This window comes from Emydura macquarii, unplaced genomic scaffold (genome assembly GCF_026122565.2).
Source record: "Emydura macquarii macquarii isolate MOO-44397 ecotype Brisbane River unplaced genomic scaffold, CSIRO-AGI_Emac_v2 contig_431, whole genome shotgun sequence".
In the NCBI taxonomy this organism is placed as follows: Eukaryota; Metazoa; Chordata; order Testudines; family Chelidae; genus Emydura; species Emydura macquarii.
The window spans coordinates 15,527,958-15,543,903 of record NW_027130568.1 but is presented as its reverse complement, the minus strand read 5'-3'; the positions used below and the strand labels follow the sequence as shown (position 1 = coordinate 15,543,903).

At 42.6% G+C, this 15,946-nt stretch overlaps 1 long non-coding RNA gene across 1 annotated transcript in view; it reads right to left on the bottom strand.

The window, feature by feature from the left end:
• Window positions 1-7,814: 7,814 nt before the first annotated feature.
• LOC137146281 (uncharacterized) overlaps window positions 7,815-15,946 on the bottom strand; it is a 33,994-nt gene continuing 25,862 nt past the window's right edge. The window contains exon 4 of the long non-coding RNA XR_010917899.1: window positions 7,815-8,242. This is a non-coding gene — a long non-coding RNA (uncharacterized lncRNA). The remainder of the gene's footprint in view (window positions 8,243-15,946) is intronic.

Here is a 15,946-nt window from a genome sequence, read left to right as displayed (position 1 = left end):
CACTTTACTTCATGAGCATGGAAAGAGTGGGGTGATGGATGAGTAGTATGCCTGCCTGATAACAATGACACTCAGTTGTGTGATACAATATTTACATAAAGCTGTATCCTGCATAGTACACACTGAAAATTAATTGGAGCAACATGGCTCATGATGAATTCAGGTGCCATTAATATAGAAGTCACGTACAATGTGTTATTGTGTAATTATTAGTGTATTTACATTCTATTGAACCTCACAATGATCATTTTTTAATTTCCTCTCCTGTGAGAGTATTCAGCAGAGCTGTTGAAATTTAAATGTTTGCTCTCCTTTAATGACACTTCAAATTCCATGGAGAAAAATTCTGTGTTCACATCCAGACCTCATCTGCTGAGTCCCAACCACTTTCACCTGGCCCCCCACCCCTCCCCGCAGAGTCCCATTCTGCCTGCACCAAGATCTCCCCAACAATCCCCCCTGCATCCAGATCTCCCCGCCCCCCAGCATCCAGATCCCCTACTGAGGATCCCCCAACCCCAGTGAGTCACCCACACCAAAATTGCCCCACACAGAACCCACTCACCCCACACCAAGATCCCCCTAGACTCCAGCCCTCCACACTTGGATCTTGCCAGGCTGAGCCTGCCTGCCCCATACCTGGATTGAGGGACAGGGCTGGGCATGCATGCGAGACTATCCCTGTCCATTCGCTATCTTGGTGCACCTGGTTTGAGGGGCAGGGGACAGGCTTTAGAATGGATTTGTTTGATGTGTGATCTGTGTGATTTGTCTGGATGTGCCGAAGAAAATCAAAATGACCAGACTCTTTGTTTTGTGCTGAGAAAACAGTTTAAACCGTTATTTTATTGAACAACGGCAAAAGATAGTAGCCCTCCAATCCTAGGTGACCTAGGGAAAGAGCGAATCTGATCTACCGGCCTTTCTGAAAGACCTATTTTGACATATGTCATAGAAGGATTTCATTTCAGCTTAGTAAGGTTAATAAATACAAAGTGGTTATTAAAAATGTGATTAACTCTATGGTAAGGGATGCAGGCAGATCTGCTTCATGCAGAGGGTAAGATACGGGTTCCATAAGGAGAATTTATGTGCAAGATCGAGATGTCAGTTTGGAGTGGGCTGTACAAATTTTGTTTTGTTGATGTTGCTTTCCTTTTTCTTCCCTTCCGGCATGTTTGCCTGGAGTTTGGGGGAACGAACTGAAAGCTGAATTCAACTGAAGTTCATCTGATTTCAGGTCCCCGTTCACAAATGGACCCAGGTTCACTGGACTCCCAAAGGGAGCAGTTGTATAGCATCAATAGGGATGGAACCCTATTGCAAAAAAATGTGTATTGGAAAACATAATCCCAACTATAAATATAAAATGATGGGTCTAAATGAGCTGGTACCACTCAAAGATCTTGGAGTCATTGTGGATAATTCTCTGAAGACCTCCACTCAATGTGCAGTGGCAGTCAAAAAAAGCTAACAATGTTAGGAATCATTAGGAAAGGGGTAGATAATAAGACAGAAAATATCATATTGCCTCTATAAATCCATGGTGTGCCCACATCTTGAATACTGTGTGCAGAACTGGTTACCCCAACTCAAAAAAAAAAATCAGAATGGGAAAAGTACAGAAAAAGACAACAAAAATGGTGAGGGGTATGGAAAAGATTCCATATCAGGCGAGATTAATAAGACTGGGACTTTTCAGCTTGGAAAAGAGATGACTAACGGGGAATATGATAGAGGTTTATAAAATCATGACTGCATAAGGAAGTGTTATTTACTCTTCATAACACAAGAACTAGGGGTCACAAAATGAAATTAATAGGCAGCAGGTTTAAAATGAACAAAAGCAAGTATGTCTTCCCACAACACACGGTCAACCCGTGGAAATCCTTGCCAGAGAATGTTGTGAAGTCCAAGACTATAACTGGGTTCAAAAAAGATCTAGATAAGTTCATGGAGGAGAGGTCCATCAATGGCCATTAGCCAGATGGGCAAAGAATGAAACTGGGAATGGACGATGGGATGGATCACTTGATGATTACCTGTTTTATTCATTCCCTCTGAAGCACCTGACATTGGCCATTGTCATAAGACAGGATTCTGGGCTAGATGGACCATTGGTCTGACCCAGTATGACCATTCTTATGGTCTCATGTTAACCAACAGGTGTCTTTTGAAACATCATGGGGCTCTCTGGCCTCTTCTAGCTCCCATAAAAAGAGCTAGATGTCAAAGGGCAGGTCTACATTAGAAATGTGCATCATGCAGCTGCACTGATGAAGCTGCACTGTAGTGCATCCGGGGAGGATGCTTTAAGCCAATGGGAGAAAGAGAAGCTCTCCTGCCAACATAGTGCTGTCTACATGGGAGATTAAGGTCAATATAACTGTCGCTCAGGAGTGTGGATTTTTCACACCCTGGAGTGATGTAGTTATACTGCAATAAGTGTGTAGTGGAGACCTTGCCAAAGACGCCTCTTGACTTCAATGGGAGTTAGATCAAGAACCTTGAGAAATTACTCTTAAAAGCAGGGGTATACTTTTCTATTAGATTCTACAGGACAATTCAAACTGCCTCTGGAAAAGTGACACTGTGACCTTTAAAAGTTTTCACTTGAGTAAAATATTATTCTGTTTGAATTCGGGTCCATCAAATTATTTTACTCTATCTAAAACCAAGAAAAGCTAACGGAGGGGAAAAATGATTGCTTCTATAGTAAGATAAATATAGTATTTCTGTATTAAGACAATGCGTGTGAAACTAAAATGAAGGAGACATGATTTATAGTTACATGAAAGTGCTCAGTTCTGTTTATTCAGTAATTTTTGTATGCTAATGTTGATTTTTAACTGGTAGCTGGTAAACATGGCAAATGTTTTAAAATAAAAAAATAAGGGTGATTAAATAATGAGTGTAAACTGTATTTGTGATTTCAAGAACATTTTAATTTAACTATCACTAACAATTGATAAATCCAGAAATTAGCCATATCTATTAAGCCCCTTTCCTCCCAACCACAGAAATCAAATTATGCCTGTGAGCATAATGGATGTCATTGATATCAAATATATGAGCAGGCTTGGGGGCTAGGCATAATTTTCATACATCATACCAACATTCTATAACCTGACTAAAGTGAGGGTACTGAGGACACCCCAATCTCTGTTGCTGGACACCTCAAGTAAACAGAGACTTCAGCAAGTCCTGTTATCTTCCTTCTTTAAAGGTTGAACTGAGCTGTACTGGAGGCACTTCCAAGTGGTCTCAGGTCAGGAAGTGAGTGGTGGAGGTGGTCCTGAGAGCAGGTTTTATTGTACTGGGGTAAACGGGTACCTTAACCAGCAATTAATGATATCCCTGAGATCAGCCTTGGGTAGTATAATGTACAACTGCACCAGTCTTTGTTTACTGAGGTCAGAGCACTGGTGACTACATTCATTCTGGGCAGAGAGCGTGCACACTTATCCACAGATCATACTTCCGTTTGCAACTGTTCCTAGCATTGGAACTCAGAAAACAAGCCACGTGATTTTGATGTGCCTGTGTGTGTGCTGATTTTCTTTATTTGTACATGCCACGTGGGAACTGCAGCCTGCAAGAAGACACTCCTTACTACTACCCTCTCTTTATTGGGCATGGATTCATTTTAGGATACAATGCCTGGTGAAGACTGGTAATATCTGTATGTAGCCAATCAAAGATGTTGGTTCATAGGGGGGGAAAAAAAGGGATATTCTTGCTCTGGTGAAACTTCCATGTCTGAAACAAGAGTATTAATTAGCATTATTTATTATTTGTAGTGTGATAGCACCTTGGAGACTGAGTGAGGGATCAGGAATCCCTTGTAAGAGCTGCTGTATAAAAATAAAACAAATAAGTGGTCCCTGCATTAAAGACCTTAGACCCCAGTTTTAAAAGTATAGAGTTGTTGAAACATGCAGGTAGGTGCGTAGTGACCTTTTCAAAAGTGCTTTAGTGCCTAACTGCAGGTGAAAATTGAAAGCCTGCCCGAATTTGGCCAAGTTATAAGCCTATGGGGGAAAAAAAATCACAATTCACATAGACGCTGAAGGGACTTGCTAGAGCTTCGCAGCTCAATTCCCCAAAGATTCGGTTCATAGTGGGCATGCTCCAGAACTGAGCTGAGCAGGACTTTCCCAGCAGCTGAGCCACTGCGAGCAGGGAGATTTTGTCTCCTGTCTTCTCAGTGACCCCTCTGCTTGCCTCAGGCGGTCTGGATGAGGAAGCTGCCTGTTCTGAGCTGAGCAGAGAGGACAAAACCCAGACTTTAAGGGGAAAACTAAACTAAGCCAAGGAGCCTTGGACTGGAGGCTACTTGGGGAAACTGAGGCAGGGCGATCCAGTGGGGGGAAGATCGGGAGTGGATAGATGAGGAGACTCGACTGGGAGCTGGAGGGAGACGGGACTGGATTGGAGAGAGACTGAAGGAAATGAAAAGATACGATAAGGGTAAACCAATAGTTCTCAATGCATGGCCCGTGAGCCACTTGTGGCCCAATCAGCCCATGTGACATCCTCAGGGCCATAACTAGGGCTGGGTGGGAGAGGCACCTGCCTAGGGTGCAGAGCCAGAAGGGAGGGGTTCCAAAAAATGAGGCTGTGCAGGACCAGGCCCAGCATCATTTCTCCCCCACTGGCCAAATAGGCTTGGGCCCAGCAGCATCAGCAGGAGGCCAGGTTGCTCTCTGCTTCTCCACCATACAGTATCGTGGGTCCAGTGGACCCCTGCTGGAGCAGGCTCCCTGGCACTAAGACCACAGGGTTAAGCTGGACCATGGACACATGGTGGGTGTAAGGAGCTAGAGCGAGGGGAGGGGGTGCAGTGGCTAGGGACACAGAGGACTCGGAGGAGAGTAAAAGGGACTGGGGGAATGGAAGAAGGTGCAGGAAGCTGGGGTTACGGGGGGTGTGTGTGGGGAGAGAGTACGGGGGTTACAGTTGCAGGCAGGAGGGTGCAGCTGGTGCATGGGGGACAGACTCTAGGTGGTGGGGTGGGTGGCTGGGGCACAGTCCCTAGCTGGGGAGGGTTGAGTTCTGGGGGGAAGGCTTTGGGAAAGCTGGAGGCAGCTGCGGGGGGCAGTTCCTAGGTGCGGGGCTGGGTGCTGGAGGGAGCAATCCCTGGATGGGCCGTTCCATCTAGGACAGGGCACCCTGTCTCTGCAGGACAGGCACATGTGCCAGCCCAGTTTTTTTTTTTTTTTTTTTTTGGGTGGGGGGAGCGTTACAGGATGATTGGGTTGCATTCCCTGGCTGGGGCGGGCAGTCTGGGGGGAGGGCACCCTGCACCAAGCAGAGCACTCCATCTTTGCAGAGAGGTGCAGCAGCCACACTCTTCAGGCACTCAGCCACACCCCCAGCAGCAGCACAGAAGTGAAGGCAACAACACACCATGCCATGCCCCCCTCACAGTAAATGAATTCATTTGAACAGTTAATGTTTTGACTTATTTTGCTAATTTAAAATGCTCTTGTAGACATTTGCCGGTGTCGAAATGAAAAGTGCTATTTTGATTTGAAGCTAGATTGCTGTCATATAAGAAATACTAAGCCTTATGTTTTTGGTAGCCGTACAAGCAGTATCTCTATTGTGGGGATACGACCCCCATAACACACAGAGCTGCACACACAGCCCATAGTGATAAACTTACAGAGAAGGGTTTACATCAGTGGTGCTCAACCTAGGTGGAAGAGGGGATAGAGAGGCAGAACCAACCATAGCATTGGGAAGTGGAGTTCAGGTAGATGGAAGACAGGAAATGGCTGAAGGAAAGACACAGCTTTTGACAAGACAGTAAGAATTCAAGATTCCTGCTTTACAACCCTGCAAACTCATGCGGTCCATCCACAGGACAGATCCAGCGTTGTGCAATAGTTGTGTGTACCTCTTCTGAAGAGCAGATCTTTTCTATTATGAATCTGAAGAAATCAACACACTGCAGTCACCTGACAGACTAAAGCCTGCATTGTTTAATGCATGTGGCCTCTCAAAGACAAGTGGGGTCATCAAGAAGCAAGTTTCAGAGAGACAGTGCCAGTCTTACCCTAGAGCCCCTCAAAATATATTTTGTGTTTCTATATGTTTTGTAAAGTTCTGTCCACACTCTGTAAATACACAATAATAATAACAATTGTGTGCATTCCTCTCTGATTCAATTCCTCTGTAAACGTAGGGTAATATGTACGCAGATTAGGTGTGCACCTCACTAATCCTTGGGTCCTGGAAGTTTGCAAGTATGACCCATGGTGCTACAAAAGCTGTGTACAACTGATTTACATTCTTCTCTGTAGTATTCAATAACTTATAAACCTACAACTATAAATTCAGCAGGTTTGTGACCATTTTCTGATGAATAAAATAGTGCAGTCTTGAAGACAGAGTTCAAAAAGACAGATACAAAAGGAGTTCTATGAACATCTTTCTCTCTCTCTCTCTGTTTTTTTCCAGAGATGTTTTCAAGCTCCTACTTAGTTCTTTCCCCAGTGATTTTGCTGCTTCCTTATCAGGCTTCAGAGCCTGTGATATTTTCACATGGCAAAGGCAAAATGCATGCAGCATTTTGCTTGTAATAAACAGGCCTTTAACATGGCAATGCATTGACTTTCCTAGGTTCAATACAACATGTGCATCTAGAACTGCTCTTCTGAGCCTTGGAGTCACACCAGTAGTTAGACTGCTGGAGTATTATAGGTTTGGTGCTGTTTGAGATGTCTGGCTATAACACTTTCTGGTGCTTTGTAGCAAACTCTAGTTTAGCTCTATGAAAATTACTGTGCACATTCTCTAATTTTCTCTAGCCAATAGTACCATTTTCTACTAAAGCATCATTTGCAAACTCGATTAGAGAGACGAGGTGGGTGAGGTAATCTCTTTTATTGAATCAACTTCTGTTGAGAGACTAGCTTTCAAGCTGTGCGGAGCTCTTCCTCCGCTTGTCTCTCTCACCAGCCGAAGATGGTCCAATAAAAGAGATTACCTCACCCACCTTGGCCCTCTAATATCCTGGAACCAACACAGCTACAACAATACTTACAAACTATATGTGATTCACGACCAGAACTTTTTACCCTAATGGCCTTGAACATTGATTGCCCACCTGGAACCTCTTATCCAAGCACACTTAAAGTTTAAATATCAAATGGAACTTGGACCCAAACCAATTCTGACTAAGAGGGGTAGGCCAAAAATTCAACCCATGTCACATCTATTGTAATTATTGTCATGTTACATGTCTATTGTAATTATTACTGAAAGAAAGAAAAAAATCACCCATGTGTAGAGGCTATGCACTCCTTAACTAATCCAGACAAAACTTAAATGGGACTTCAGTGGTGCATAGCCCTTGTTATGGCCATCTGCATAGGGCAAATTTCACCCATAATCCATTAGGGGTAGGGAAACACCAAAGAGAAACAGCAGCATCCACAATTGCTATTCTGGAACTTGCTATGAATGAAGACATGCCAGAAAACAGATGCCTGATTGCCAGAAGACATTTGGTACTGCAGTTAGTACACAACTTTTGACATGATCCTGACCTACAATGCACAGCATGGATTTACTCTGCATGTTGGAAAATCAGTTGCTGCACTGTACTTTGAGGGCCCTTACCTGATGATGCTAAGAGCTCAGTCATCAGTTCTGAAGCAAAGCAGCAATTCCTGGCCAAAAGCTCCATTTCCACTCTAATAATACTTAATGGTCTTAGAGGGCAGGAGATTTTTAAGAAGAAGTAAGAGTAATATAACTGCACCTCATGCAGTGATAAGAAACTTCTGCTATCATGAACACTTTTTATTGCAAGCCTAACAACTGATTTTCAGGCAGCTCTCCCAGCTCTTCTCTCTCTCTCGTGACCAAAGAGAGAGTATTTCTGTTTATTTATCGATCTAATTTTGTCCAGGGTAATCACAGCCCCAAGAGCAAAACAAGTTAAATAAAAGTAATTAAAGGCTGGAAGAAATATGAAATTCTCATTTGAAACAATACCCATGTCAGAAAGTTTTTTACATGCCTTGTTCAGTGGAAGTTCCATGACTGGCCTCCCATGAGCTCTATTCAAAAGCCAGCCAGGTTGAAAAACTTTTGTGGATGGGATCCCAAAGTGCCTTTCTTCCTGCGGAGTCAGTGGAGGTGGTGATTTCATCTCAGTCATCTTCTCTCCTTCCACCCCTCATGCAGCTGTCTGCCTGTCTTGACAGTACCAAAGCATAGCTCATGGAATCTATATGATAACAACAAAAACAGTTAGTTCTGCTGAAAAATTTATTTTAATTCCCCTCCAAACCTGTGTGGTTTGCCAACTGGGGGTGTGAAACCAGCTGGCAAAAAATGCATTCACTTGAGTTTCATAATCTGCACATACTGTAGCTTCCTGATTTGAAGTGGCTTCCCCCACTTTAATGAGAGGAGCATGGCCTCAGCTAACAGCCTTCACTTTAACCAAAGTTTAGAAATGGCTTCGTTCTGATGTAACTCTTTTGTGGATGGGTTAATAGCATTCTTGATCCAAGACAGTCTAATGCATTTGTCTTCCAAGCTTGCGCATTTGTCATAGCCAATAATAGTAGGAGTGGGGCTTAGTGAAGGTCTGTTCCAGTGCGAGCTTCACGAGTAACTAAGATATGAAGAGGCTGCTAGAAAGGTTTAAATTAGAGCTGATGTGAAAATGAAAATCTCGTTTCATGACAGATTTCAAAATTTAAGAAGTTGATTTTGGTTTGAAGGGTCTGAAATGGACCCATTTTTCTTTTCATTTTTTTCAACTCCCTCCCCTCAATTTTTATGGAAAATCTCAAACACACTAGCACAATGGTTTTTTTTATATTTTTCACTGACTTAAAACCCAGTTTCAGTTAATGAAAATGTAAACAAGTACATATAAAGGTTGGGGTTTTTTTGGAGGGGTGGTAGTGAAAGAAAGGCATGATGTTTTGTTGAAAAATAACAAAAAAATTAATGTTGGTGCTAAATTTGAAAAAAAAATCATTTTTAAAACAGACCATTTTTGTCAGAAGAAATTCCAATAGCTCAGGTATAATTACTTTGGACCAGAGCCTGCAAACTTGACATTGCATAATACTTTACAAGGTGAATAGTTCCACTGAAATCAGTGGGATAATTCATGGAGAAAGTACTACTTACTGTGAATATGGGATGCAGATTCTGGCCTTTGGAGATGACCCAAAAGTCCACTGAAATCAATGGTAATCATCCCATTAGCTCTAATTATGAGGGCTTGTCTACACTTACAGAGCTGCTGCTGCACCACTGCAGCTGCACCACTGTAGTGTCTAGTGAAGACGCTACCTATGCCGATGGGAGAACTTCTCCAGTCTGCGTAGAGAGGTGGTAGCTATGTTGATGTGAGAAGCCCTCCCATCAACATAGTGCTGTCTACCTCGGGGGTTAGGTTGGTATAACTGTGTCGCTCTCCGGGGTATGGATTTTCCATACCCAGGAACGACGTAGTTATCCTGACATAAGTTTGTAATGTAGACCAGGGCTTAGTCTCTGAAGTTGCTCTGAATGAACAAGCAACACTAGCAGCTATAGCTTTCAGTTTCAGAGGCTGTCATGTGCCTTTGCAAACCAGCCAACTAGTGCAGTGCTTTTAAAGGACCTAAAACACACAGACTTGCTCTGGTGATAGGAAAGCTGGTTGTTATGCTGCCCTTTAGCCAGGGCATTTCTTCTTCACTGGGCCCCCTCAAGAGATGGGAGAGCAGTAAGCTTCACCCGTGCCAGCCTGACCTCTTCACTGTACTTGTGTCTGGAGAAACCAGAGCACACTGAAACGTACTGTACATCCTCAGAGGACAATGCTGAACTTTGGTTATCTAATGTTTTTATTTAATAGTTAAATGAAGTTTTGCAGAGATACTGTTTAGTTATAGGACTGCTTTTGGCAGGCAGAAAGTTTCATTTAAATTCAGCCAAAGTGTGAAACACTGAGAGGAGAAACAAAAACAAAAACTCTAAACAAAAGCTCTCACGAAGTTGATAGCATCAACAGACTAGCAAAGCGAGTGAAAGAGTAAAAAATTCAAAGCATAGAATTCAGAAGCCGAAGTTCTCGTCTGTGGAAGGAACATATTGCGTCTCATTTCTGTTCTGTCTAGTGATAAGATCTATAGAAAATCCATCACCAGTTGCAAGAAGGGTGCATTGATTGTCAACGTATTCTGCAGTTTTAGTGTTCAAACCTTCATGGATTTGTTGTATAAAGAGTCATGTGTTTTTTTTTTATGAAAGAGAAAGACAATACAAGCTGCTTTGTTGTTGCCTTTGCAACCGTTAGGAATTTTGTAGCTTTACACAATAGAGACATTTTTTTCCCGTTGTTGTCTCGACTATCAGTAGTTGCTATAAACTGACCTTAACATGTTATAAATATAAGGCATATTGTGTAAAGCTACAGATATATATATAAGAAAGATCTACACTGAATAGCAGGGGGGCTTATAGAAACAAGCGAAAACTAGCATTAGAGTGTCACAGAAATGTAGGGCTGGACTGGACCTTGAGAAATCATCAAATCCAGCCCCCTGTGCTGAAGCGGAACCAAGTAAACCTGGCTCAGTGGTTCCCAACCTTTTTGGCTCAAGGGCCACAAATATAATTTTTACATCCCTGAAGGGCCACCAGTCATCGCCAGCAGCCCCTGTCCCCCAGAGGGCAGGAGTTCAGCGAGGAGGATCTCCCGTCCCACAGACTGCAGCAGGGAAACTGTGTGTTCCACCTGGGTCTTTAGGCAGTGTCTCCCTTCTGCAGCCACTGGGACAGGAGATCCATGCTCCCCTCCCTCTGGCTCCAGCAGGGACCCAGTACCTAGGGACCCAGGCAGAGTGCTTTGCTGTGCTCCCTGCTGCAGCCAAGGGGAGAGGAGCGCTGATCTCCCATCCCCTTGGCTGCAGCAAGGAGCCTGCACCAGCAATGCACACTGACTGGGTATTTGGGCAGTGGCTCCCTTCTGCAGCCAGCAGAAGGGGAGCCGCGGGCCACTCTGAAAGACCCTGCAGGCCACTTTTGGCCCGTGGGCCATAGGTTGGGAACCACTGACCTAGACTATCCCTGTCAGGTGTTTGGCCAACCTGTTTTTTAAAATCTCCAATGACAGGGATTCCACAACCTCCCTTGGAAGCCTGTTCCAGTCCGTATCTATCCTTATAGTTAGGAAGCTTTTTCTAATATCTAACCTAAATCTCCTCTTCTACAGCCCTTACTTCTTGTCCTAGCTTCAGTTGACATGGGGAACAATTGATCACTGTCCTCTTTATAACAGCTCTTAACAGGGCTCCCACATGGCAGGGGGAGGATACACTTCACCAGGGCCTGGAGGCCCTGAGAGGCCCCTCCCATGCTGCAACCCACATGGGTATGTGTGTGGGAGGGGGCCCACATTACAAGTTTGTACTGGGCCCAAAAAAATTATGCTTGGGCCCTGGCTCTTAACATATTTGAAGACTGTTATCAGGTCCCCTCTCAGTCTTCTTTTCTCAAGACTAAACACTCCCAGTTTGTTAAACATTTCCAAATAGGTCAGGTTTTCTGAACTTTTTATCGTTTTTGTTGCTCTTCTCTGGACGCTCTCCAATTTGTCCTCATCTTTCCTAAAGTGTGGTGCACAGAATTGGACACAGTACTCCAGCTGAGATGTCACCAGTGCTGAGTAGAGTGGGATAATTACCTCCACTGTCTTGCATACAGCACCCCTGTCAATACCACCTAAAATGGTATTAGCTTTTTTCACAACTGCATCACATTGTTGACTCATATTCGGTATGTGATCCACTATAGCTCCCAGATCTGTTTCAGCAATACAACCACCTAGCCAGTTATTCCCCACTTGTAGTTGTGCACTTGATTTTCCTTCCTAAGTGAAGTATTTTGCATTTGTCTATATTTAATTTCATCTTGTTGAATACAGACCGATTCTCCAGTTTGTCAAGGTCTTTTTTGAATTCTAATGCTGTCCTCCAAAATGTTTGCACTCCCTCCCAGCGTGGTGACATCTGCAGATTTTATTAGCATACTGTCCACTCCATTATCCAAGTCATTAATGAAAATATTGCATAGTACCGGACACAGGACTGACCCCTCAGAGACCTCATCAGATATGACTTCCCAGTTCAACAGCAAACCATTGCTAGCTACTCTTTGAGTAGAGATATTCAACCAATTGTGCACCCCTTATAGTAAATTCATCTAGATCACATTTCCCTAGTTTGCTTATGAGCATGATGTGAGGATAGTGTCAACAGCTTTTCTAAAATCAAGATATATCACATTTACGTTCCCCCCCCGCCACCCCATCCACTAAGCCAGTAAACCTGTCAAAGAAGGAAATTATACTTGGACAGAAGTAATATTTGATTGTACAGTACGAGGTTCACACATATTAGGTGTCCTTTATATTTCCTTCTGCTATAATTCTATTCCGCAGGACTTTTATTATAGCCTCCTGCAACCCTATCATTTCAGGTGGGAGGTGGGGATTAACTCAAAGAAAATGGCTGGGAACCTTTTTAGATGGAAAAATTAGATCTGAAACCAGGTTGTAGAAATGAAGACATAAGGGCTAGGTTCCAGACTTACTGTTCTGAGGCCTGCTGTGGGAAAAAGTGGCAGTGGTTGTGGAGGGTCCCTGAGCAATGGTTCTCTCTGAACAGGGCAGAAAGAAATAAATGGGCTGGAGCCCTAAGGGCTGTTCCAAAGCTCGGTAAAATCAGTGGAAAGACTCCCATTGGCTTAATTGGGCTTCAGCTCACACCAAAAGTGCTTGGCAGTGCTCTTTACTACAGCTGTCAAAAAGAGCAATGTATTCACCCACCCCAGCACTTACGTCCAATAGCAACATGCATGCATTTGACTTGGGGGTCTGACTGTGCTTTGAAAAAGGGCTGACCAGGCCTCCCCTTTAGGAATCTGGAGGTTTGCCAGTCACCATCCCTAGTGCACAAGAGAATGTTCAGCACTTAGGCTTCTTGAACAACTATAATCTCTTGGGCTTTGAATTCATGTACTTTTACAATAACAGTGGAAGGAATTACTTTATTTTCAATTGACCTAAATCAGCAAAAAACAGTTAAACTTAAGAAGATCAAATACGAATATGTCTATACGTCAGAAATATAGTCAAGTAAGTCACGGTGGGGTTTTATTTTTTTTTTGTTTGTTTGTTTTGTTTTTTTGTTTGGTTGGTTTTGTTGTTAAATACCAAACAGTCTCTTTACCTGGAAAACTCCCACAACACAACCAGGTAATGCTGTCCATTATATACCATTCAGCACGAACTTCCTGCCTAACATCCTAAGCTATGAGGAATAAGGGAGAGTCAGGGAGGAACATCTGCCAAATCTCTCTCGCTCCAAGGAGCACATAATCTCTTCGTTGCACTTCCATCCAGTGGGCAGATGATGTAGAGATGCTGACGTAGAGAGGCTGAAGCTCCTCACATCTGGACCTAAAGCTATGTCCAGTGTTTTCCACAGAACTACATATTGTAGAAAGGTGGGATTACGTACGCTGATAAAAATGTACATACGCCAATCCTTTAGAGTTAGAATGACAAGAAACCCCAGAAGCTGATTCAAACTGAAATGTTAGCCTATTTGGCCTGTATCACAAGAGTCTAACTTGGGGTTAAATAAAACTGTAAAGCTTTCAGACAAAAAGGAAATTAAATATTAAACTGGTAATTTGTGATATTTCTAGGATATCTCCCTGAAATCAATTGGAGTTACTCATCAGTTTTGGGTGGAGAATTCATCTCCAGAGCTCTGAGTCCACTCAAGTACTGTAATCTAATCAGGAAACACTGGTATTCATTTGCCTCCACACAGAACCACCTTCACCTCTGAAGAAGATGTTACTGGACAAGTTTTAAGTAGTCTGAGTAATTGACCCTATCCAGATTGCCGTTTGGCCCAGTTTTTCTTCCCCAATTACTAAATCTGAAACCAGACTGAAGGTCTGCTCCTGAGCACCATGAGATTTCCATTGGAAGGGGAAGTTTTCTTGTCTTCATTATGAGGAGGTTGAGATCCACTGTCATGAAAATTATATGCTGGAAGAAGCCACTTCACAAACAGTATTTTATATAACAGGAGTTATGGAATCTGTGATCCTCAGCATCTCAATATTTGGTATATATATAAAATATAGCAATATTCTTGGCACATATTTTGCTCTTTCTTTTAAAGTTCTTTATAATCCTGCTCAAAGTCATTCAAGAATTAAACAGTGAGCCATGATCCTGTACAGTTGGCTGGAGCATGCCAATTTTAGCATGTATATCAAAATGTTGTTCTTCATGTCTAAGAGTATAGCACCAATTGTAGTAAGATCTTCATGCAAGGGATCAAATACTTTATTGATTGTCTCATTATTAGCTGTAAAGAGGTCAGTAAGCATCTGGAATTCAAAGAGTTTCTGAGACGATGCAGGCCTCAGGACTTGACGACTCATTTTGACCTGGGGCTTTGAAATATCACCTGCTGTTTTGATTATTCCTGCTTGCTGCCTGGTATTTCAAAGTCTCTTTATTTTTTTCCCCAAGACGTCACACTTACGAAGTTTGCCAGATCAAGAGAAATGAAGAATGCACAAGAAAGCAAAAGTAAGAAGAATGTGAACAGGAGCCAAACTGGTACACATCTGCTTTGCAAAGTTTAAATGGAAATTAATCTTTTTACTCTGTCCAGTACTTATTCTGTTGTGTTTAGTTATCACATCACATGGAATAGGAATGGACATACACTGTGGTTAGCTAGATTTTCAAAATGGATGCTTCAGCTGGAATCTTAAATCCTCCACACCCTAATTAAAGGGTTGGGTTTTTTTTTTCAATGCTTGAATGCTAATTTGAGCACACAAACATGTCCTCATGAAAAATGGTTTACAGAGGATTCCATGTTCAATATTGTTGCTACTGTTGAGACTGCTACAACACCCCTACAAATTCAATGTCATATTCATCTAGGTTAGGAGTTTAATTATTCACATTTTCAACCCCATTGCCCATTTTTCTGATGAAACCTCCAAGAACGCTCTTTAGCAGATGGTTTAAGTAGTTGGCCACATAGTCAATTTTTCTTTTTTGGATAATTAGAAGACTCAATGCAGTTAATATTTATTAGTCATGAAGAGTTTGACAGCATGGATATCTTTCTACCCACACAATCTTTACTGGGAAAATAAAATCCCCTTCTCTCTCATTGCACTTGAATCAAGTCATATTTCTGAGAGAAGAAAGAAAGGAATAAACTTCACAGGCCTCTGTAGGATGTGGCACTCAGATGAGGGACTGCTGCTTAATGCAAGAACAGATCAAATAGGAACATGGGAATACATGGAAAGATAGTTTCCAAATCTATGCTATTAAAAGACTAGGGAAATGCACACAAAGCACTCTGGAAACTACCCCCAGGCTAGATCTTCAGAATTGGCTCTTCTAACCATTGCACTTTTCTGCTCTTCACATGATTATATGCTGTGCTGCGGTAGCTGTGTTGTTCCCTGTATATTAGTTATGCTGGCTCTGGGGTTTTGGGAACACACTCTGGCTATGCCTTCTATAACTGTGGCCAGGAGAGGGGGCTGCTGAGCTCAATCAGTGGTTCCTCTTACACAAAGGAAAAATATGCAGATTTAGCAATTCATGTTGGTTTCGCCAAGTTGTTTTGATCTTTTTTTCTTCTGGTGCCTTTTTTTTTTTTTTTTTGGTAATAGGAATTCATGCCTCGTTTGTTTCACTTCTTCCTGAGAAACTCTCTGGATGACAGGGGAACTGGCAGAATTATGACCTCAGAGATACTATGAAAGCAGAACTTGTTTAAGTTAAAGGGAAAGTTATTTTTGTTCAGACATTTCAAACTCTTTGGGTTTTCTTTGGTTTTATTAATACATCTTACTTTCAAATGCCCGA